We start from the raw sequence: 26,385 nt of genomic DNA, 5'->3' as shown, positions 1-26,385 counted from the left end.
AAGATACATGCACTCCAATGTTTACAGAGCACAACATACAATAGCCAAGACATGGAAACAACCTAAATATCCATGGACAGATGACTGGATAAAGAAGCTGTGGTATGTTTATGCAATGGAATACTACTCAGTCATAAAAAAAGAATAAAATAATGCATTTGCAGCAACATGTATGGATCTGAAGATTGCCATTCTAAGTGAAGTAAGCCAGAAAGAGAAAGAAAAATACCATATGATATTATTCATGTGGAATCTAAGAACAAAAGAAAAAAGAAGATGCTAATGAACTTATCTACAAAATAGCAAAAGACTTACAGACATAGTAAACAAACTTACAGTTACCAGGGGAAAAGGGGGTGGGAAGGGATAAATTGGGAGTTTGAGATTTACAAATTACTAACTACCATATACAAAATACATAAAAAACAAATTTCTTCTGTATAGCACAGTGAACTATGTTCAGTATCTTGTAGTAACCTATAAAGAATATGAAAACGAATATATGTATGCATATGTATGACTGAAACATGGTGTACACCAAAAACTGACACATTGTAAACTGAGTATATTTCAATTAAAAAAAAAAAGACAATATGATCAATCTCTTTTTAAAATTAGATCAACAGAAAATCTTTCTGGCACTTTATCACAGTTCAACTGTTGGGCTGTACTCAAGGCCCCTTCAAGACTACTCCAGGAGAGAGGTTATTCATTTCTGAATGGAGTCTCTCTTCAACACCAGAAATGTGGCTGCTAGAAAGTTAAAAAGGCTGTATTTTAATGTTATCTAACACAAATACTGCTCTTACTTAATTGTGGCTTTTGGACTTTTTAAATGAATGTTTTAGGCAATTCAACCATTCATTAAGTCTTAACATGTGCTTTATTCTGCATTAGGACCATTCAATTACTCTTTTTTCCTCAGAATCAGATATTTAATGAGCATTAACCCTATACAAACTGAAGTGCACTTTAATGTCATTCATCACCCATCTCAACAGCTGTACTTGTCATGCCACTCCTTCAATCCAACTCTAGAAATATTTACCTACTGTAGAAACAATACCAAAATCTTAGGAGACAATTTTGACAAGTAAACTGATTTCACATTACACTCTGTAAAATGAAATACTTAGTACAAAGAATGGTAAAACTTAACCTCTCACACACATTTCTTTAAATATCTTAACACATAAAATCAGTTATTCAGCAACAGTATTTCTTTGTACCTAATGACCACCCTGACTCTATATAAAATTTATCTGTGGATTATATTTTGGTAATATTCAGACCAGAAAGTGAAATCACTTGCTCAGAAAAGATAATAAATTCTATATTCAATATAGTAATGAACTGGTTTTTAAAAATCTAAATCCCTGCCATATCTTAACAAAAGATTTTTCTGATTTAGAAATTCAGTCTTAATTATTTAATTCGTGACAACAGTACCATTAGAATATTGAGAAAAGATTCACAGACGCTTTCTCAAAATAAGCCTTCCTCAGAATAAGCTCTCTAAGAATGTAATAACAGAATATTTGGCTCTTTTTTACTTAAGCTTGTACTTGTAAAATAAAATTCTACTTAATTATACAAAACAATTAATACTACCTGTCAGAAAAAAAAACTTATCTGTTTATCCAAATAAAGCACTACAAACAGCTAAAAAGTTATACTTTCAGAAATTTCATTTAAAGTCATTTTCATCCCAAAGATTTAAGGAGTTACTTATGGTTCAAGATTTAAGGAGTTACTTATGGTTCAAGCACTGTACCAGTTACATGGAGGAAAAAAACTTGATGTTTCAAAAAATCTGAAAACCACTCTATTGTAGCTTTATATCCAGAAAGATTTGATCTACTGATGCCAAAAGCACCTGCAACCAACATACTCTTACTCTGCTTGTGTTAGAAGGGTCAATTATACAACACCTGTCAGGAGAAAATTTGATTCTATCATCAAAATAAATTGGCATACATTATCAACACCGTAAAAACTATGTGAGTACAGAGTGTAATGCAAAGTATATTACCTGTAAAAAGTTAACAATCCCTTGTAGATACTAGATAGAAATGACTTCTCAATCACCAAAGCCACTTTCCTCAAGTTAAGAAATTCATTATGCTTGTATGTGGTCTAAGAATGGGGGTGATTTCTGCTCCTTTCACTGAAAACCTCTCCCAGCAGAGAAGACCTAGAAGTCTCATTTAGGTAGTAGGTATTCCCTGTTCCATAGTTTTGTCTTAACATTAGAATTACCTGGGCCTCTCCCAAGCTAAAGAATCTCTGAAGAATGGGACTCAGGCATCAAAAGATTCCAGTAGCAGACAAAATTGAGAACCACTGATCTCTTTTTCACTTTTGAGCAGTGACATTATATACGGCAGAGAAATAATGTACTGAATCTACCACCATTTCTGTATTCTTTATACTTAGTTCAACATTTAAATGCTCTGGTTTATTGCCTTTCATATAATAAGATGGCTTTCACAATATAGCTAGATTTGACAGGCTACCAGTGTTCCTACAATAGTAACTATACTATTCAGAGCTTAGCTTTTCCCTACACAGCATAATAACCCAATTCCCCCCACAACCCCAGTATCAGTTCCTGCAAGTTGCTGGGCTAACAGCACTGATCTACCTAGAAGGAGAATTCAGAGCCTGGTTCACCAACTTCCCAAGCATCAAAGGTATTCTGTCATCTGTGCATTGCCGGTTCTCCGCTTCCAAAGTCAGTATCTGCCTTTCATCACATCTCCTGTATCTTCTACTGCTAACTACCACTATCATCTCTCCTACTTTCTCACCCCATTACCTTCACTTTTATTTAGTCTCTGATTTCTTGACAGCTTCTTCTTCAACTTCTCATCTTCAACATCCTCACCTAGAGTTCCCATTCCTCTTACTTGTCACACCAGACAAAGTTTTCACTCTAGATTCTGCTGCTTCCCTGTTATGACCACTCCCTCCTCTACTAGTTTATTGAATTCCAGATTTAGACATGTGACTCTACATTTAAGAAACAGAAATTTGAATATTGCGTGGCTGGATTTTTATGAAGCCCAATTTTGCAAATTTATGTTTCCCAAAGTTGTTTCATATTGATTGTTTAAGAATTGCAACATATTGCTTTTAAAAACATTGTTATAAGTAGTGGCTATACTCCCAAAATTATTTATGAAAGCCTACTTTGTCTAAAATGAACCTAAAATAAAGCATTATGGTGAATTATGGGAAAACTAGGAAGAACTTCAAGAGTTGGGGCCTGGAGGTATGGAGGCAATCTTTTTACCAATGGTCCTGAAACAACTCGTTTCATCACTTTTCAGACTTGACCCTCCCAATCTACAAAACAGAGATAATCGTATCTGTTACAGGGTTATTGTAATGATAAAATAAACAGTGAAGTAATTGAGAAATGCTCTGAAAACTCTAATCTGTAAGGTAATCTACCATCAAGATATTACCCTAAAATACAGAACCTGATAATAGTACATAATAAAATACTGGTTCATAACTCAAGTTATATTAGGAAGGACAGCTTTTAATTGAAATCATTTCTCAATGTTTTCAGTCAAGATCCTCCTACCACTCACTGTCCCTTATTTGCTTAAGAGTGGGTATTTTTTAGGAGAATCTGTCCGTCTGATTCCTACAGCATTAGATCTACTTTTAGAGCTTATTACAGGAATAGCTTCTAGCGTGAGACTGTCTTTTTCAAAGACCCTCAAGTGGTGGTCATTCTTCTAGAAATCTATATACTTCAAGGTTTTTTCAAACTAAGGAGAACACAGAGATTTGGGGAACTATGCCTTTTATATGCATCCAGCTTTTTGATAGCTTTGATCTTTTCTGTAAGTTGTACAAAGTTTTGTAAACCCCTTTTCTTTTTTTATTTGTTTTTTTAAAATTTGTTTGGGGGAGGTAATTAGGTTTGTTTGTTTATTTTTTAATGGAGATACTGAGGATTGAACCCAGGACCTTGTGCATGCTAAGCATGCACTTTACCACTTGAGCTATCCCCTACCCCCAATCCCTTTTCTAATATGTACTTCAACAGTGATTTTTCCTCCTTTGGTTTTATATTTTCTAACTTCATTGCTGCTAAGGTTAAAAGACGATCACTCTAAATGAAAGAGGAGATAGTAGAATAATGCCTTCCAGGTCCTTGATACTTACTTTCTTTGCCTGTTGGCCAGTCTCTCGTCCTTTCCTACTCCGGTCTTAAATGTTACCAAATGGTTATATAAATAAGCCAGGTGGCTTCTGAGTCATCACTTCTGTATCCCACTTACCTAACTCTCAATGTGAATCTTGATATACTCTTTGAACCCTTAATTGCCCTTGGAATTTTTCATTGTCTTTCTGAACATGGCAGCTGGGGTTTCAGTGACTTCTCTCACTCCAGTGGGGTTGTTATTAGCAGCTATTGGTCACATACTAGTTAAGTATTTCTATCGTTCCTTTCAAATAGGCCTATCCTCTTGGTAACAAGACATTTTTCTCTAAACCTGCTACTATTTACAGAAAATCAGTATGTGTACACAATTTTAAAAGCTAAGAAGAAATACAATAGTTAGTCTATACTGCATTTAGCATACAAAAGTAACTGCTGATTTGGCAATGGTTTCTTGGGTATGTCATCAAAGGCACAGACAACAAGAGAAAAACACAGATAAATTAGACTTCATCAAAATTAAAAGCTTCTGTGCACTGAATACTATCAACAGAGTGAAAAGGCAACTTACGAAATGAGAGAAAATATTTGCAAATCATCTATCTGACAAGGAATCCAGAATGCATAAAGAATCATTACTACTCAACAACAACAACAACAACAACAACAACAACAAACCAATCCAATTAAAAAATGGGCAAAGGACTTAACACATTTTCTCCAAAGAATATATACAAATGGCCAATAAGAACAAGAAAAGATGCTCACTAATCACTAATGAAATGTAAATGTTTCACACACACACACACACACACGAATTTTCTCTGACACCATCAAGTTTCCTGTTATCAAAAGAAGCATATCTGAACAACAGCAGAGACAAGGTGGCAAATTCAAAACTATAAATATTATTGAGGAGAATTTGTTACTATATAAAAGCTCTTGATTCCTGGTGTTAAAGCAGATAAAGCACTGAGGAAATTTATAGCTACTCTTTGCAGTCAACACCATCAGAACAAGAATTACAGTCTGTATGCATATGAAAATAAAACCTATAATCCTTAAATTACAACATAATAGTCTTCCATTTAGACCACTGATTTATTTACTTTCAATTTTTCTTATCTTCTAATGTATCTCTGTAAGGCTACACATTTTCCTCTAAGTAACAGTTTATACACATCCCACAAATTCTGATACAAAGTGCTATTTGTCATTCATTTCTAAAGATAACATTTTCTGTTCAGTCAAGAGTTTCTAAAATTTCCTAATAAATTGATTTTATTATTTTTTTACCCTACATTATGTTTAAGACTATAAAAAATCTAAAATTATGTTCAACTAAAATAAATTATTCTGGTAAGTTTTTTAAAAAAACAGCAATTATGTTCTGCAGAATTTCAGCTTAAACATTATTTAGATTTTGTTATTCTTCTGTTATTAGGCTTTAACTTCTATAAAAAGATATTCAGAAATAATATAAATGTGATTGCAACTTATCATTTTTCTGTTGCCTAACATATGATTAAACTTTATAAATGCTCCTTGAGTAGTTAGGAAAAAAGTTTTAATTGAAATTGAAAAACTTCTTAATTTATAAAAACAAATTTATTGTTTCATTCAAATTATTCATAGGCTTTTTAATATTTTATCTAACCTGTATCAGTAAAACATTCTCTCTATATTTTTTAACTTTGATACTTACGATGTGAAAATCATTGATATCCTCGATTATTTTTATCTTGGTTCGTTGTGTAGAAAATTTCTTTCATACATATATATGAGATATATACACACACATTCTTGTGCTAAAATATATATTATATAAAAACAAATTTACTATCTGTGTCATTTATCTACATCAGGTATTGGCAAACTGGCACTTAACATGTAGCTTTTGTAAGGCCAGCCAAGAATGGGTTTTACAAATTTAAAGGGTTAAAAAAGAAGAAGAAGAAAATGCAAAAGACCATCTTGTCCACAAAATCCAAAATATTCACTGTCTGGTCTTTTCAGTTTCCTAATCTATGTCAGGGGGTGGCAAATTTATTCTGTAAAGGTCCAGATAGAAAATATTTTAGACTTTGCAGAGTCTCTTGCAACTACTCAACTCTACAACTGTAGCAAAAAAGCAGAATTCATAAATAAATTAGTATGCATGTACTTCAGTAAAACTTTACTTACCAAAAACAGGACAGGGTCAGATTTGGCCCTTGGGCCACAGTTTGTCAATCCCTGATCTCTATGATTACTAACTGTTCATTTCTCTGAGACGTCAATCTCTCACACTGATTATGAATTTGTCATTTTCAATTTTTTTACATTTGCTGTATATATATTCTAAACCAATTATTAAATAAATAAGAGTTTATAATGTTACATCTTCTAGAAATTAAATTTTTATATTGTTCAAAATTCTCTCTCCCATGTAGTTTTTTGCCTTGAAGTCTATGTGGACTTCTAAAAGCTGCTTATACCTGCTTTCTTTTTATTAGCATTTTTCTTTTAATGTTTCTGTGCTTTTGCTTTCACTCTTTCTCTGTGACATTTAAATGCATATACCTAGATTTCAGTTTTTGACCAATCTGAATCACTATTTAACAGGGGAATTTAACGTTATTATTAATATTATAGTTACCAATATGTTTTTATCACATTTACTTTGTAATATCTACTTTCCTGCCTTTCGTTAAATTCATGGAATTTATGACCCCACTTTATTCTTTATTGTTAAAGAAATTATATATCCTTTTACCATTATTTGTGCCAGTACTTATCTACTGTCTTTCAGCTCTAATCCACTCTGTAAGTCAGAGGGTGCTCTCACCTTCTATCAGTGCGGCTCCAGACACTAGCTCCATTCAGATCTCTAGTCTCTGAGAGCCCTTTAGAGATGCTAGCAGCAGACAGGCATGCACACTTGATATTCAAAGTAACAGTCTCACCTCACTCTCTCATGAGTTTCTAACGACCAACCTGCACATATAGCTCCCTTCTCAAAAGTCTAAGCAACAGTCCCATAAAGGGCCCTTCCTCTAAGCTCCTAGGTTCTGACAAGACTACCATTTTCATTCCTCTGGGATGTTGCTACTTCCTTCAGTTAATAATCTCTGGATTACCTCAGTGTCCCCTTGACAATCAATCAGATAGTATAACAAATTCATATACTAAATCCCCTCAATTTGAAATACTTAGTATGTTTTATTTTTCATTGTCCTGAAAATACTTTAACAGTTGCTCTGCTAAACTAATTAAGCTGTCACACTGTCAGTTATACTAAACAAGCAGGTCAAAATTTTGAAACTGAACTACGAAAGAAGATGGGTTATTTTAATGATGACCAGAGTAATAAGATTTGAAGTAATAAAAAACAGAGTCTTGAGTAATACAGTGTAGGACCTGAAAATGGAGTGACAGGGAACTGAAAAGGAGATTTATTTTGCTTGTGAAATATAATGAAATATTGGCAACATAATTTCTTTCTCCTTTATATCACCTACTTAGGTACCTATGGAACAAAATACTAGGCAGACAGAAAGGATACCATACAAGATGGAGAGCATTCAGGTAGTTTGAGAGTTTATCATTCCTCACAAAGAAAAAAAAAATGATGGTCCATCAACCAATGAAAAATTTTTATGCAGATCTAGCTCTCCCTGTTACCTAGTTATCAGCATCATCAGACATTTGAGAAATGAGAAAGGAATTGAAAAGGAACAGTAAATAAATATATGGATTGAGTGGAAATTTTTGTTAGTTTGGTAAGTAAATATAACATTTTATTATTCTAACCATAATAAAATTCATTGTTTACAGTTAATTGATTCTACTTGCTTTAAATATAACTTAACCTTTCCTTCACTCTTCTTTGACAAAATCAAAATTACCACACAGCTACATGATGTGTGGTGTTGTCTGTTTTTTGTTGGGTATTGAGTCACTGAAATTCATGATTCTTAGTACTATAAAGATGCTAGCTTTTCTAAACTTCACTTTGTAGTTAGCAAAATACCTCAAGTAAACTTTCTCATTTGATCACTGATAAAACAAATTATCCTATATTAAGCTAACCCTTTCCCTTCTTCCACATTCCTGAAAATTGAACCCCCCACCCTGATTAATCTGGGTAAGAACACACACCCATATGCCTGATTAAACTTGGGACAGTATTCTACATGTCTATGGTACTTATCCTCTCTCCTCACCTTTCTCCCTTAGTCCTATTTGCCCACCTCCCCGACAGCTCTCTAAATCACATAAATGGTGCTATGGATGGGGTTATGTCCCTCCTGCCCCCTATAAAAAATTCATACATTCAAGCCTTAATCCCCCTCCACATAATGTGATATTTGGAAACAGAGCCTTAGATATAGATGAGGTCATGGGTTGGGGCCCTCATGATGGGATTAGTGGCTTTTTAGAAACGCCAGAAAGCTTACTTGTCTGTCTGTCTGTCTCTCCCTCCACCCCCTGCCTCACTCCCTCCCTCTCTCTCTCCATCATGTGAGGACACAGCAAGGAGGCAAGACGGCCTTCTGCAATCCAAGGAGGCTCTCATCAGGAACTAAATCAGCTAGCACCTTGCTCTTGGACTTCCGAGAATACAGAAATGTGAGAAATGTCTGTTGTTTAAGCCACTCAGGCTATGCTATTTTGTTTTACAAGCTTGAGCTGACAGACACAAGTGGAATATAAATTTCTGCAGGAAAAGTTACGAGCACTTTGAATTGAATAGTGATACCACTCCAGTTTCTGATTCTCTTTAAAACTTACCTGCTCTATTTCCTATCCCCAAATTTACTGGCAAATGCAAGTTTCTGTAGCTGAATTGAAGGTGCAATTTTCAAATCCATAAAGATCTTTTAAAAAAAAATGAATGTCACAGCTAGGTTAAAAACAAAGATTGGCAACACTAAAGTGAGTTTCTCTTCTAAAACTATGGGAAGTAAGTGAGGTAAAGAAGTAAACCTACATGGGAAACTCTGGGAGAGGTTTTACACAACTTGTTAGAACAGATGAGTGGTAGCCAGAGACAAGAACCACCTCTCATTTGTGCACATATGTTTACATCCTATTCTGAAGAAAAAGAAGCAGGTAAATAGGTTGCCGCTGATGATGTAAGGAAGAGACTGGGAGCAATTTTCTACATTTTCCCTCTTTTATGTTTCAAAGCTACGAAATTCACCTTTCTTCAGCTTAGCTGCTTTCACTTAGACCATAATTGACTGATTTAGTGTCTAATATTGAGTCACAGACACAGGTAGCTATTTGAGACAAAAAGATCTGATTCACAGAAGAAGGGGAGACTGTCACTTCAGAAAGGGCATGTGGCTAAAGAAGTTTAATATTTTCTGCAGCTGATTTAATTTAAATGTAATAGTCCTGTGTATAAGAATAAACCACACTATTGCCAGCAGAAAATGACCAAAACTGGCCTCTACTTTTACCTTTGCTTAAGGGATAAGCAAAGATCTGGAAGGCATCTCAAACTGCAGGAGAGAGCTTCTGAATTTCACACTAATACCAGACTCAGGTAGCCAAATTAGATGACTTAGACAAACACACACGTACACACATGCACACACGCACACATCCTGAAGAGAACCAAGATGAACAGGCATGAAAATAACAAATATCACTTACTGAAAGCATTAGCACGTCCTGTTTTGAGACAGGATTTTATATAATCTTCATAACAACCCTCTTAAAGAATGGTAGAATTCTAATTCTCCCCTTAGCAGATGAAGAAACCAACTTCTAGTGATATTAAATAATTTACACAATATGATGTAACAAAGTGACAGACCAAGTCCCAGAACCTGGAGTCTGTTTGACTCTAAGGCTTTACTTTTTTCCTCTATTTTGGAGGCTCAGTTTTCCATAATGATCTACAAACATCTCAATTATTAAACCTAAGGAGACTGAGTTTCCCACAGAACTCCTCATTCCTCCAGATATGACAATTTAGAAAAAATTCCTCACTCTATCAACAGAAGTTGAGACACTGTTAGGAGACAAATGAATCCATACAAGGCTGCCTCTGTCAGGGGATAAAAAGGCGTGCAGTGAACTAGGTGTAATTTACTGGGTTCATCCATCAGATTAGGCAAAATGGGAACAAAACAGACCACAAAGTAAAGCAAGATAATATTTGGTGACCCTTCTCCCTGGGATTCATGTAGTCTTATTTCTAAAGGCAACTAATAAAATGGCATACAGAAAGGCATTTGTGGGCTCCACAACTGAGACCACAGCTAGAGCATCCTTTCTCAAATGCAAACTATGCATCTGCAAGCAGCCCTGTCTTTTAGAACACTTAAGAGCTTTGTGTCAACTGCTGGGGTCAAATCACAACTTTAAACAGTAAGAATTTGCAATGGAAAGCTAAGCTATTCCTGTTATGTGCCAGCTATCAACTGCTGGCCTTTCAGCTCAGAATTCACCTTGTTTGGCAGTACAGTGAAAATGCATCTGGCACAATGTTAAGCTTTGTCAGCAGAGGGCACTGTAAAGATATTGCAGGAGGAAAGGGTTTTGCTTCCCAGTTCCTATGGGCATGCACAGCAGGCTCCTGTGGTACGAAGGCTTCTCCAGAACCTGGTTTCTCCAGAACCTGACTTCTACAGTGCCACTGCCCTAGGGCGCACAGCTTCCTCAGTGCCAGGTTTCTGCTGCAGTGTGCAGCAGCCAGCAGTACCCATGGCTACGTACCACTAACAGTACCTTCAAGAGCCATTTTGTGCAGAGTGCCTCCTCTAAGAAACCTCCCTATGAAGAGGTTTCCTTCAGCACCTTAGAGGGCAGAATTCTGGCAAGTTCCAGAGGGTGAATTTCTAGTAAGTTCCACTGATGTGGCACCACAGCAACTTCTGTACCATTCTGAGAACCGCATCACATCCTATCTGACAAGGTCTGGATCTCAGCCCAAGGTAGAGGAAGCAGTCTCTTGTCTAACACTAGCATGAAAAAAAGAGGCACAAGGTTTGGTAGGCCTTTTTTAGATTTTGGAGACAACATACACTACAGTTGAGTAGTTGCTACACCTTGACCTACCTACAAAGTCACCTGGGAGGTTTCTAGTTTTGAAGGAGGAACAGAATAAAAGAAGGCTCTGCAGCAATTTTAGGCGCATACAAGCTGCTTGACCGCATGGGACCTGTGATCCTGTAGATTCAAGATTATCTAAAGTGTCTGTGGCAAACAGAGACGCTATAAGGAGCCTGAAGCCATTATGCACTGCAGCAACTCTTTGCTAAAGGAACTGGTGCTATAGAAGCCAGCTTTCCTCAATACTTCGTAAGGCATAATGTGAATTTCCAGCAAGTTTCACAGGTTTCTAGCATGTGGCACTGGTATGATACTACAATGACTTCTCTACTATTAGGTGTGCTACGTCATGCACTCTCTGAGAACAGCGTGGAGAAGGCTCTTCCATAGGGACTCTGTCTCAGTGCCAGGAGAAGCAGCTAATGCTTATATTTGTTATTTTTATATCATTCAGCATTCTCTTTCTTATTAGCCAATCTCCTTATTACTCCAATCCCCTATTATACTTAATACTCCTTCATATTAAACTTTCCCTATTTAAATCACTAGTTTTTCTTTCCTCTTGAGACTCAGACCAATATACCTTATGAATAGCCTGGGTGGTTCTGTTCAGTGCCATAAAAACCAACACAAGAAGCTCACCTTGAACAACTAAGAGTTTATTTTGACATGTTTTACTTTAAAAACTCAAAATTAAATGGGAATAATCCTGACTGAGTTTAAGCATAGTACCAAGCCCAAATTAATTTATATATTCTTTAATAGAGCTTTTCAATCATGGTTTGGCAAGTTGTACACTCCTCCAAACATTCTATAGTTTAAACTATCATTAATCAACCCCTAATTTATAATCACCAGCTTTAGGCATTATTTTTAGTAAGCACTTCTTTATCTCTCTTATTATTCAAGCTCTAAAAGATCTAAAATATAAAAGCCCAAATTGAAAATAATGTTATAAAATTAATTTTCCTTATTAAAAGAAATGGTTCTTAACGGTAAATACTGACAATCTCACACAGCATGGACCGAGGTCACTGGCTTGACTCTCTACATTCCAGTAAGACTTCATAACTCTAGCCCACTCTTAACCACAAGGAAGCCCAAACAAGCACATAATGGTGAGCTGGTGTAAGGTGAACCGCTGGAAATGGCTTAAAATGCAGGGGACACACAGTGACATCTTCTTAAACAGCATTTCGATGTCTGCCGTGCCTATTAATTGGAAATAAACTAAGGAGTTCACTATTCTTTAAAAGTTCAACAAAATTTTAAACCGAATAAATTCCAATAATCTATTTACAAAACCAAACCAACAAATAAAAAAATTACTAAGAGGGAAAGACACCCATACCTTTTATGGAAGTAGAAGATAACCACCAATATTCCACCAAAAAGCAAGAAGGGAGACTAGCAGATTACACAGTGAAAAGCAAACAAGTGCTTTGTAGGATTTTTAATGAACTTTAGAATCATACTCTAATTTCTAAAACAACAAAAAGGAAAAAACTAAGTATCACTCATTCGTTTGAATGACTCCATAGATGAAATGTGTAAAACTGTTAGTAGCCACCATTATGAGAGGTGTGTCAAAAAAAATGTAAAAGACAAAAAAGAAACAGGCAAAACAGAAGTTACTCTTCAAGTAATGTTGCATGTTATTGTTTAAAAGTTTGCTTTAGAAAAACAGAAATGCTGCTTTTACACAGAAATTACTTTTAGGAAAAAAAGTTTTTCTTACTTGAGAGAGTCCAGGGGACGATGCATGTCCCGGGGGCGTTGCCGCAAGAGTTGGATGCCCCTTGTTTATTTCATGTGCTGAGTAAGGGGAAGGGGTCGGGGGTCCCGGCTGTCTTGCTACTTGTGTTACCTGTGAGGAAATCAATATTTAGTAAGAGTATTGTATCAGTAACTCAATCTTAATAAATATTGCTAAAATAAATAACTTTTATAAATGGAATTCTCTAACTCATAATTTATACTAAAATAAGTGCCAGACTGACTAAAGGCTTAAAATTTCAAAACCCAAACAATGAAATTCCTAGAAAAAAATGGACATGAATATTTTCATCAGTTTGATAAAAGATTCTTGAAGCATAATCTAAAACCAAAAACCTTAAAGGAAAGAATATGCTAAATGAAAGAAGCCAGACTAGAAACTATATAACGTACGATGCCACTTATATATTTTGTAAAAGGAACAAAAAAGAAAGAAATGATTGCAAGGGGAGAGGATGGCTATAAAATGGGCACAAGGGGATTCTGAGGGGTGACATAACTTCTATATCATGATGTAGTGAGAATTACATGTTTCTGTGCTTGTCAAAACTAACAGAACTATATACTAAAAAGGGCGAACTTTAGGTAAATTATACCAATAAACCTGAACAAAAAGAAGTTACTTATAGAGCATAATCTCATTTTTGTTTTTAAAAAAGTGCATCTAAATATACATGTACATGCCCATGTACATATACTTCTATATGTATATCTATGTCTACGTATGTGTGCATATATATAATATATACATACATATACACATACTCACAAGGATATATGTCACATTAAAAAGATCTGTAAGAAGATACACAAAGATCTTAACAGAAAGCATACAGGTGTTTTTTCCTCTCATTTTTATTTTCTAATATAGTTCAACAGTCATAAACTTGTACAACAGAAAAATAACTAGCATATGTTTTTACGTAAATAAAAATTATATTTTCCCCGCTTTTTGCTAGCAATAAACTGCCCATCAGCCTGTGACGGATATGAAGCCACCTCATTCAGGCCCCTTTCTAGAGTCCAACACTCAGCCCTAGCCAGCTCTCTCACAGTCTAACTCACATTAGCACTAACAGTGTGGCAAACCTCCATGAATTGGGGGGGAGGGGGTCAATTCTGCTGTCATTTATATGAAAGAATTCATTCTCCTACTGTGAGGTTCTTAGATTTGGAGGTGGGGCATGAACCATTTTGCAATCTGGTAGAAACTACAAGCCTCTTCCTAGAATCATTTTAAATGAATAAAATACATAGAATTATGGCAAAAACCAATTATGTTGAACTCCAGGTATTAAAATACTAAGACAAAATTGTGATAAAGTAGTATATGTGTTCTTTATGAATGTATTATAAGTAAGAACTAATGGCAACTGTTGCCTACATACATAATTCAAAGAAATGATAGCATTCAATTAGATATTTTATCCAAGTTATTAAATCCCCTAAATTCTACCACAGAGTTAAAACCTCCACCCAGGGAGAAATGAAAGTGGTCCCCAAATGACATTAGATTTCCCTGGAATTCATTCAGTCAGAAGCTCTACTTCTTGGTAACGTAACCCTAGAATCCCTCATGTCTAATGCAAACACCTGAAGGCTCAGCTACATGTCCCCAAAGTTGAAACAAAATGGAATTGTGGGGAACTAACTACAGTCAAAAGTTCACAGGCTAAAAGAGACATGAATGATGCTAAAATGTGACTGAAGTTTAAAGCTTATGTTGTCTTTAACTTCTTCCCTGCATTTTAAATAGTTTTATGATTTTCTTGAAGAACTTTGTTTCCAATTTGGAGTAAAAATTATGTTTATAAGGGAATGAGGTTTACCATGAAATGTTACAGCATTTATAAATCTGATCAGGGAAATTTTTCAAAGATAAAAAATCAGATTGCTATTTAAACATCTACTTTAGAAAATTAATAACCAGAAATAAAGTTACTTACAAGCAAATATCTCACCAACAAGGCTTTATAAATTTATATTCTTGTTTCACATGCTTAAGATTATCTTGATATTCTACTAAAGCAAAGCATCACATGGATAGATATTTTTAAGATTAGGGAAAAAAATCTGCACAATGAAATAATATGAGAGCTATGTAAAAGCCATGTTAGATCAATTCTACAATTCATCCTGATAAAACGATCAAAGATTAAACCTACCAAGGACAATAAATCATAGTATGGAAAAACGTTTTTTAAACTGCTATTAAGAATAAATGAATATTAATATATACTATCGCATGCATGTCACTGATAAACAAGAGTAAATTTTTAAAAACTTCACTCCAGTATTGGCAGGGATCTAGGGAAACTGGACATAGGATACTGTGAATCAGTTTAGCACATTCCCAGAACTACAGAGCAATGTGTCACAACTGCCTTAAAACCACACTCCAAAAATAGGATACATATCCCGAAGAAATAATCTTACCTCAAAAATTAGGAACTTGAAGTTATATATAGCACTACTACATATGATAGCAAATAATGGGAATTTGGGAAAATAAAGTAACAAAATAGAAATGAATTTGTAAAACAATCAGGATTAAAAAAGAAAAGACACACTCTTCACAACTGTAAAGAGATTCTTCTATATACTACTGACAAAGACCAAAAGAACTACACATCAATGATTTCAGATAAAGATTAGTGTCCATCTGGTTCATTTTTCCCTAAAAACTGTTTGAATGTACTTTCTAAGAGTATTCTATCACCCCATGAACTACAAATTTTTGACATAAAGAGAAAAGGCATTTTGCCAAAGCCAAAAATACATGCTATAGCTACCATTAAAAATTTCCTTAAAGCCTGCAATAAAAAAACACCTTTACAAGCAAATATCCCTGAGGTGTGCAGTCTTTGCTGTTCCTAACGGGTTAGCCAATGCAGGAATCCTTTGGTACTATATATTCTAGTAGGGTGCTCCTCCCAAATTTGGGAGCTTCCACTAATAAAAGCAAGCCAAAGAAAACAAATCTGTATCAAAATAAGGTATATCTAAATAATAGGAGAACTAGGAGAATTGTGTCATTCTTAAAAATTCTTAAAAAAGCTACTACAGGCAATAGGCCTCTGAACTTCACTGTGCTCTATTTTATTTAAAAAGACTCCTATTACAAGTATCACACTGCATTACACACTACATGTTTGCTTTTAGTGCACTATAGAGCTTACTATCTTTGAGGGCCAGATTCCAGGTCCTGCCTGTTCAGCACTTCTCAATCAGTATTCCCCATCTGGAGAGTTTCCTCGCTTCCTCTACTTTTTGAAGGAAGATGTCATCTGTTCCTAGTGCCCTTACTTCATCCCCAATTTCTTTCCAATAATTGGAAAGGTGGACTAGGGTATTGATCTTCCTAAGTATACATCTGTGAGAAACAGGAAAATGTGCACCACAGTACATGTACAAAAATGTTCATAGTTGCATTGTTCTTAGTAGCAAAAATAGGGAATAACACGACTGTTCATTAACAGGAAAATGGATTAATAATGAAATATTCTCCTACAAGGAAATTAATTTTAAAACTAGAGCAACATGTCACAACTTGAATGATTCTCATAAATGACACTGAGTGAAAGAGAACGCAAAAGAATACAAAAAGTGTGATGTCTGTCAAGAGTTCCAAAACAAACAAAACTTGACTATGTTACTTTAGAAATGCATAAATGGATGGCGATAGTGTAAATAAATGCAGGGAATTTTTCTTAAGGCAGATATATTACTTTGGGAAGAGAAGGAGTTGTGATCCGTAAAGGCCACATAATTTTTTTTTTTTTTTACACCTGGGAGGTGAGACACAATTACTGCTTTAAAATTATTTGGTAAACTCTACATTTATTTTCTACGCACTTGTAGGCATGTAATCCTCTTTCATGTCATAAGCAAGATTAGAGACAAAAACAAGCAAACTACTTAAGACCTGAGGTAAAATATTAGTTACACTCTTATTAGTTATATTGTTGCTCTACAGAGTAAAAAGAATGAGAAAAGAAAATAAATTTTGATGAAAGAGAGAAATCCTCTAAATTTCTGACTTAGTGAAAACTTCAGCTAGCTGGTAAATTTTCGCTCAAGATTTCCACCTAAAAGCATCTCCTATAAAATCAACGATATTTGGTGGTTGCTGACTAGTATAACCTGAAGAATCTTTTGAAAATGTAATGGTAAACCATAAAGACCATGGAAACTAAGATTAGCCATTAAATAAAAAGTTGATTTATTCAGCACTTAATTACCTGATTTGATAAAATACCTGGCCAATTAAGAGCTATCATACAAAAACAATTTTCAAATAATAATTTAAAAATTAAAGTTTCCTGAACATCATCATTCTGTCATGACCCCAGAGCAATGAAAATGCCATGCAGGAAACAGACAGGGTTGGGGGGTAGGGCTAGGTGTAAGCAATAGGGAGTAGGGACTATGGAGAACTGGAGAGAATGCCCAACCGTCGCAGAGGGCACTAAATACTCAAGATACTCAGCTGTAGCCAAGTGCTGCCATTGAGAAATTCTAGATAGGTTGTGCAGTATTTTCCAAGTTCGCAAGAAAAACTAAAACTAAGGATTTTTATAAGAAATTTTCCTGACTTTCAAAACATTGTACAAGTCAAATAAAGTACATCTACAGATTAAGTACACAGGCTGCCAGTGTGTGAATCTGGTATCTAGGGGCACCTCATAATGATCACCAAATATAAACTTTCAATTTTAATGAAGTACTTATGTATAGACTGTGGGTGGATTCTAGACTGACTGACTACAGATATATTGTTAAATATTATACATAAAACATATATGGAGCATTGTATTTTTATTCATTGCACATATAACATGCATATACTGCATAATATAATGTGTGATAAATATATGGTACTTAAAAATACACTTTAGGGGGAGGGGAAGGTAATTAGGTTTATTTATTTACTTACTTTTGGAGGAGGTACTGGGGATTGAACCCAGGACTTCATGCATGCTAAGCATTTGCTCTACCTCTTGAGTGGTACCTCCCCCCTAATTAAATCTTTACTAAAAGGATTACAAAGGACTGCTATCAAGTAACAGTAACGTTTTCAGCAAAAAAAAAGATTCATACAAAGGTAAAAAGGGCACATAGTTTATTCTAAGATGCCATCACTTACTTTTTTATCCCAAGATAAAGTTTATTTAGTGAAGTCATCTAAAAACATTCCAACAGCTGCAACTCCCCCATAGAAATGACCAAGTTCAATTTGGGGTAGACTGGAAAGATTCCAAAGCTTTTCTTCCTTGGCTAACTTCAATACTCTATGATCCTCTAGCAGCTGAATGGGTAAGTAGTTTCCCCTTTTCATTAGTCTTCCATATCATGCTAGTTCTTCCTTCAGATCATTTATTTCCAATGTCTAGAGATATTTTTTATTACAGATATTGGGAAATAAATAAAAACTGGCCTAGTCAACTAAAAAGGCGCACTACAGTGGATACGAGAAAATTTTTTACTATGTATCATGACATTTTTCAAATTCTCTGATATTACCACTGACAATCCCCACCAACCACCAAGAAAAAAAGAAAGAAAGTAAATGACTTCTCTTTTTCTCTACTCATAGCCACACTTCTATTAGGTTGAACCATATGAAACTTCAGATATTTAAGTTGCTGGCCATATTTTAGAAAAAGGCAATTTTGTACGATTCAAGTAATACTTAAGTACTCAAGCAAACAGATGTTATCATGGACGGTGCTATCACGGACCCTGTTAGCACTGGGCTCAATTTTGAGGATTGTTTCTCTTCATATTTAGTAAATGGCAACAGAAACAAGAGAAAGACAAAGAAATTAGCTGTTTTTTCAACGTTAACTGTAAGTGCCTACCATGGATCAGTAACAATGAAGTAAAAATAAGAAAAAAACATCTGCCCTCCAAACATGTCTAGGTATAATAGGTAACTAAGAGTGTACCACATACGAATCCTGGGGGCTAGAGGGCAAACTGTTGTAAACAGAATTCTAAAATGGCTCTCAATATTCCTGTCTGGTGCACACAACCTGTATAATTCCTCCCCTTTAAGACAGGCAGTACCAGTGAATATGATGGACCACCACTCCTGTGACCACGTAACTAAACAACTGACTTCAGGTTAATCAAGAATGAGATTATTCTGGGTGGATGTGAACTTACTAGGCAAGCCCTTTAAAACACAGTGAATTATCAGAGAGATATTTCCCGGCTATTCTTAAAGACTAAGCAGACTTCCAGGTTGTGAGAGGGGCACACAGCAAGGACCTGAAGGTAGTCTCTAGAAGCTAAGAGCAATTCCCAACCAAAAGCCACTAGGAAAACAAGGACCTCAGTCCTACAACTACAAAGAAATAAATTCTTCCAGCAATCCCAATGAGCATGGGAGTGAATCCCAAGCCTTACATGAGAATACAGTCCTTGCTTACACTTTAATTTCAGCATGGTCCTGAGCAGAGGACCCTGCTACCCAAGACCCAAAGAATCTGTGAGATAACAAATTGTTGCTATTTTAAGAAGTTAATTTTGTGATTTGTTATGTAGTGAAGAAAAACTGGGGTAAGAACTCACATGGCAGAGAAAACAACAGGTCTAAGACCCTGAGATCTTGACAAGCAACAGGTCAAGGAGGAGTGACTAAATTGTTACCTGCAGGGTGGGGGGTGGGGGTTGTCCCCTGAACATGAGGCTAAAAAGAGATGGAAGTAGAGGCAAAATTACTTAAAGGCTTACAGGCATTGTAAGGACCTGGATATTGTTTTAAGTGGAATAGAAAACTTTTGGAAATTCTAAGCGTGACCAGATCTGATGTTTTCCAAAGATCATTTTGGTTGCTTTGTGAAAAAAAAAAAAAAAAAGAATTGAAGAGTACAAGAATGGAAACAGATTAGTTTAAAAGCTATCACATTAAACTAGGCCAAAACGGATGGTGCCTTAGAACAGTAAAGATAAAGATAAAAAAAAGTAGACCAATTTGGATTGTATCTTAGAGGCAGAGCCAACAGAAATTGCTACTAATCTAATTTTACCTCTGTCCCTACTGAAGGAAAGGGACAGAAGGGAATGATGACTGATTCACTCATTTAATATGCATTTATTGAGAACAAATTTAATGCCATGCACTGGTGCACAGGATACAAAACTAGGTGAATAGAAACTACAATTTCTGCCTTCACGGAGTTTACATTCTAGCTGAAGGAAATAAGGTAACAATAACATAAAATAATTATATATTTAAATGTGATAACTGTTACGGAAATTAGAGTTGGCCTTTAGGTTTATGGTGTGAAGTATTAGGTGGGTGTAGGTTATTACTGTGAGATAGGGAGAACAGACTTATGGAAAGCGGTAATCATAAGTTTTTTTTTTTATATGGAGGTACTAGGGGTTGAACCCAGGGCCTTGTGTACGCTAAGCATGTGCTCTACCACTAGGCTATACCCTCCCCCAAAAGTAAAGTTTTATATACCAATTAGATATCCAAATGAAAGTGGTAAGTAGCCAGTTGAATATATGAATCTAAGTTCAGAAGAGGAGTCAGGGCGAGAGAGGATAAATTTGGAAGTAGGTTCATTATCAAAGTTTCAGGTAGTCTCTAAGCTAGTTATGAAAACTAGCAGATGAAAATATGAAAAGTCTGAAATTTATAAACTGGGGGCAAAAACCAAAGCTAAATTTCTTTCTGGATCTATTTGGTCAGTGTTAATTCTTGCATACTCAAGACAGTGCTCCACTCTCTCAGCAGAATCTATCTGATTAATTTCTCTGCTTATAATTCTAAAAGAAAAAACAACATTGTCATCGAGTAAATCAGTAATGTCCTGAATTAAAATTAAATCAAGTTCAGAATCTCATAATTTTGAAAACAAAAGGTAACTGAAGAGCAATCAATCTAACTTTAGCAATCCTATGATCAATATGGACCTAGCACCACAGAGAAGACCCAACAACTATTTTTTTAGGTTGGTTAGTTATTTTTTTAAATTGAAGTGTAATTGACATATAACAAAAGTTATTGTTTTTATTAAATAATGGGTCTGCAGATGTTAGGACAGAATATAAAGGACAGGAGAGAGGGCATGCAGTAACTGTAATACAAACCAATTTGATACAATTTCTAATTTTACCTCCTCTGTCATGCAGTCAACACTGACTAAGCATCAGTGCTCGTAAGGCACTGTATTACGCTATAAAAATAGCCCTTGTGCTCAAGGAGCTCCAATAGAAAGAAGATCACAGTAAATAAATCATCTGATAAATGCTATAAGGATGTATAAAGTATTGCTAAAAAACAAAGTAACTGGGTCTGAAATTGTGCAAGGGTTTGGTGAAATTTGAGTAGCACCTTGAGAAGTAAAAAGCTTCAGTACAGACCAAGAATTTGAGATCTCATTTTGAAAAGAAAATTATTGAGTACAGAGATAAGAAGGAAAACATGTTCTGCAAATAGCTAAGGGATTCTCCTTAGAAAGGGTTGGGAAAGAGAGAGTTAAATGAAATGAAGCTGTTACAACTGTAGCCTGATTACAGCCTGACTGTAGAAAGACTACATATTCCTTCCTAAGATTTTTTTATTTTTTGCTCTCAGTAAGGAGGAGCCACTGAAAATTTTAAATGAGGATACAATCTTACCTTATTTATATTAAGGATAAGAGAGAGGCATTTGTCCACCAAAACGAAATTTGTATATGGATGTTCATTATTACTAACATCCAAGAAATAGAAATAACTTAAATAAGTATCAACTGAAGAACAGATAAATGAAGTATCAAATATTCACATAAAAGATAAAATTCAGCAATAAAAACATGATGCTAAGAGAACTAAGTCATCACAAAGAACCAGATACGTATGATTCCATTTATACGAGACGTTCAGAATAGGCAAATCTATCATAAACAGAAAATAGATTAGTGGCTGCCTAGGGCTGGTGGGTTGGGGAGTGATGACCTAATAAGGGACACCAGATTTCTTTCTGGGGTAATGAAAATGTCCCAAAATTGGGTAGTTATGGGAAGGAAGATGATTTTCACAAGGGAATTAATTTAAAGAGACCAATTCAAGAAATAACTTTAGCCAAGAGCTTCACAGTTAACCTATGGCTCCTACCTGCAATACATCACAATACCTAAAGGCAACAACAGGAAAGTTATGAAGATTCACATCTGACTGCAGGAAAAGACATGGCAGATCTAGAAGTTATTCCATCCTACTCACCTAACCTAACTTCAGATCACTGGCTTTGGTGACACAATAACAAACTATATGCTCAACATTTCTATCTCAGTTACTATTCTTTTTGGTTTAATCTATTCTTCTGTATGTTAGAAACTGAGGTACTGAAAATACCATAGGAGAAAACACGACCTTACAGAACTTCAGCTCTGTCATTAATAGCTGTGTTACTATGAGCAAATAACTTGAGGAGTTTTACTTTCTTACTTTACAAAATAAAGAAATCTTAAGAGGGATGTAATGAAAGATTAGAAATACACTTCCAAGAGTACCTAACATAGTGCTTGATACACAGAAGTTGGAAGCTAGTAATATTCCTACCGACAAATTAAATATTAGATTCTTAAAGACCGCTATATGAACATACAAACTATTTTTAAAAAAACACAGTTCAACAAGATATCTAGTGCATTTTTAAGCATGGATATCATGGGTTTGTACTATATATGTTACAAGATCAATGACTATTTTTAGAATATAAAAATATTAAATTAAGAAGAAATAATTGAGTTTTGGGTCAGTTTACATTACTTATAACACCTAAGGGATTTTATCAGTTGAGGCATATGCATGAGATAACAAAGCTCTTTAATTCACTTGTATCTGCTTTGTTGATAGGCCCACAAAAACAAATTAGCAAAAAGTACATCAGAACTAAGAGCAGATCATGAAACCTCTAACAAATTAAAATGCAACACTGAATCATTGACTAGTCAAAGAATGAATAATTCACTGATTCTGTAATGACATAAACCCCTATATCCTCTAATAAAGACTCTTCAACGAAATCATCACTGGTTCCAAAAAGGATGCCCATCCCCTTTAGAACCAGATTTTTAGTATTATGAATATAATTCAAGTTTAGACAGTAAAAAGGAGAAAACTGACACCATACCTAAAACTCTACAGTATTCAGATTAGATACAGAGATGGTTTCCCCAAGGCTTAGTCTGTTTTATTTAGATGCCATACGGGAGCTCCTGAGAATCTCACAAGAAAGATTCATGGAGATTATCATTCTCCTTTAATATAAGAGTTGACAGTATAAATTCTCTTACAGGTAAAACAAAGGGAAAAAATCAGACAAAAGAGTAAAGATCAAAAAGCAAGAGTTAGGAAGAATGAAGAATTTATAAACAAAACAGCACTGTTTCATTTTAGAGTATAACTATCTCTTCATCAAGTGTCCAAATTGTATGTTCTAAAGTTTGCTTAGTTGTTAGGGGACCGAGCCGTTACCTATGTTGGGAGGAAACAGAAAAGAAAGAACTATATAAGAAAACTGAAACATCATCTATCAAAGCGAAGAGTAAATGGATAATGACGAATCAAACAACAGTAGAAAAATTACATTATTTAGGGATACAGAGTTAATGCCCAAGGAACTAAAAGCAAAAATAGTTAAAAGTGGCTGCCTCTGAAGGGTAAGACTGGAGAAGGAAGAGCAGACAAGGTTTTTTTTTTTTTTCTTTTCCTTATAAACCCTTCCATGTTATTTGCTTTTTAAAAATCATGTTTTCCAAGGGTGGATATAGCTCAGTGGTAGAGCACATGCTTAGCATGCACAAGGTCCCGGGTTCAATCCCCAAGACCTCCATTAAATAAATAAATAAAACCTAATTACTTCCCCTACCTTCTCACCAAAAAAACCCATATATATTCCACACTTCTGTCTTCATTCAAAAGATGGATAAATGTTAATCAGCTATTTAAGAATCATCATAAAGATTTAACAAAATAACAAAGATTAATAAAGCAAGGATGTTCATCACAGTCTTTATTATAAAAGCAATAGAGAAATAACCCAAATGTCCATCAAAAGATGACCAGTTATATAAATCATAATACAAAAGGAACACCATTATTTATAAACATTTCCACGCCTGAAACTGTTTTTCATTTTTCATCTTTATTAGGTAGAACTGTTACAATTTGACTGCATATATACAATATATTGCATATAAATACATATATACAATATACTACACATTTTTTTAATTTACGTATATGTATTGTTCATTGTTCCTAAGAAAATTTAGAGCTTTAGCATTTTTAACTTAGTTATCAAAGGAATAAAGCCAACCACAAAATAACAATCAACAGAATGCAGTAATCCCATCATAAAGGACAGTCACATGTGCTTATCCATATTCAAGAGATCAATAATCTAAGTTATAATTAGTTCATTTGTATCTTTTTTTTCAGATTCCACATATAAGTGATATCATATGGCATTTCTCTTTCTCTTTCCAGTCCACTTCACTTAGAATATCCAGGTTCATCCATGTTGCTTCAAATGGCATTATCGTATCATTTTTTATGGCTGAGTAGTATTCCATTATATACACGTACCACATAGTCTTTATCCAGTCATCTGTTGAAGGACATTTGGGTTGCTTCTATGTCTTGGCTATTTTAAATAGTGCTGCTGTGAACATTGGGGAGTATGTGTCTCTCTGAATTATATTTTTCTTTGGGTATATGCCCAGGAGTGGGGTTGCTGGATCACATGGTAAGTCTATTTTTAGTTTTTTAAGGAACCTCCATACTGTCCTCCATAGTGGCTGTACTAATCTACACTAACACCAACAGTGTAGGAGGGTTCCTTTTTCACCACACCCTCTCCAGCACTTATCATTTGTAGACTTTTTAATGATGGCCATTCTGGCTGGTGAGGTTATATCTCACTGTAGTTTTCATTTGCATTTCTCTGACAATTAGTGATTCTGAGCATTTTTTCATGTGCCTATTGGCCATTTGTATGTCTTCACTGGAGAACTGCTTCTTTAGGTCTTCTACCCATTTTTGGATTGGGTTGTTGGTTTTTTGATATTAAGGCATATAAGCTGTTGGTATATTTTGGAAATTAGTCCCTTGTAAGTTTCATCATTTGTAAATACTTTCTCCCATTCTGTAGATCGTCTTTATGTTTTGGTGATGGTATCCTTCGCTGTGCAAAAGCATTTAAGCTTAATTAGATTCCATTTGTTTACTTTTATTTCCATTACTCTAAGAGCTGGTTCAAAAAATACATTGCTTGGATTTATGTCCAAGAGTGTTCTGCCTATGTTTTCTTCTATGAGTTTTATAGTAAATTCTGTCTTATATTTAACTCTTTAATCCATTTTTTAACTTTTTTTAAACAATATTGTCTCTTCTAGTCCAAGAATATGGTATAATATATCTTTCACTTGTTTATGTCATCTTCAGTTTCCTTCATCAGTGTCCTATAGTTTTCAGAGTACAAGTCTTTTGCCTCCTTGGATAGGTTTGGTGTGATAGTAAATGGTATTGTTTCCTTAATTTCCTTTTAGCTATTCTGTTGTTAGTGTATAAAAATGCAATTGATTTCTCAATATTAATTTTGTATCCTGCAAATTTACCAAATTCACTGATGAGTTCTAGTAGTTTTCTGGTTGCTTCATTGGGGTTTTGTATGTATTATATCATGTCATTTGCAAACAGTACAATTTTACTTCATTTCCAATTTAGATTCCCTTTCTTTCTCTTCTCTGATTGCCATGGCTAGGACTTCCAAAACTATGTTAAATAAAAGAGGCGACAGTAGGCATCCTTGTCTTGTTGCTTATCTCAGAGGAAATGAAGTCAGCTTTTCCACATTAAGTATGACGTTAGCTGTGGGTTTATCATATATAGCCTTTATATACTGAGGTATGTCACGTCTATGCCCACTTTCTGGAGAGCTTTTATAATAAATAGATGTTGAATTTTATCAAAAGCTTTTTCTGCATCTATTGAGATGATCATGCGGTTTTTATTCTTCAAGTTATAACAGTGGTGTATTACACTGATTGATTTGCAGATAGTTAAAAATCCCAGCATCCCTAGGATAAATCCCACTTGATCATTCCCCCTTTTATTGCACTGTTGGAGTCAATTTGCTAGTATTTTGTTGAGGATTTTTGCATCTATATTCACAAGTGATATTGGCCTGTAATTTTCTTTGTTTAGGATATCTTTGTCTGGTTTTAGTTAACAGGGTGATGATGGCCTCATAGAATGATTTTGGAAGTGTTCCTTCCTCTGCAGTTTTTTGGAATAGTGTCTCTCCTCTAAATGTTTGGTAGGATTCACCTGTGAAGCCATCTGGTCCTGGACTTTGGTTGGTTGGGAGTTTTTTA

The 26,385-nt window shown here is 34.9% G+C and overlaps 1 protein-coding gene across 18 annotated transcripts in view; it reads right to left on the bottom strand.

The window, feature by feature from the left end:
- EIF4G3 (eukaryotic translation initiation factor 4 gamma 3) overlaps positions 1–26,385 on the bottom strand; it is a 319,467-nt gene that overhangs the window by 180,208 nt on the left and 112,874 nt on the right. For all 18 annotated transcript variants that reach the window (XM_031464263.2, XM_064493971.1, XM_064493960.1 and 15 more), the window contains one exon: positions 12,966–13,094. The gene's annotated coding sequence lies outside the window, so the exon portion shown is untranslated. Of the gene's footprint in view, positions 1–12,965; positions 13,095–26,385 lie in introns of those variants that run through there.

The sequence above is a fragment of the Camelus dromedarius genome, chromosome 14 (assembly GCF_036321535.1).
Source record: "Camelus dromedarius isolate mCamDro1 chromosome 14, mCamDro1.pat, whole genome shotgun sequence".
Taxonomy (NCBI): Eukaryota; Metazoa; Chordata; class Mammalia; order Artiodactyla; family Camelidae; genus Camelus; species Camelus dromedarius.
This window is presented reverse-complemented; position numbering and strand designations above follow the sequence as displayed.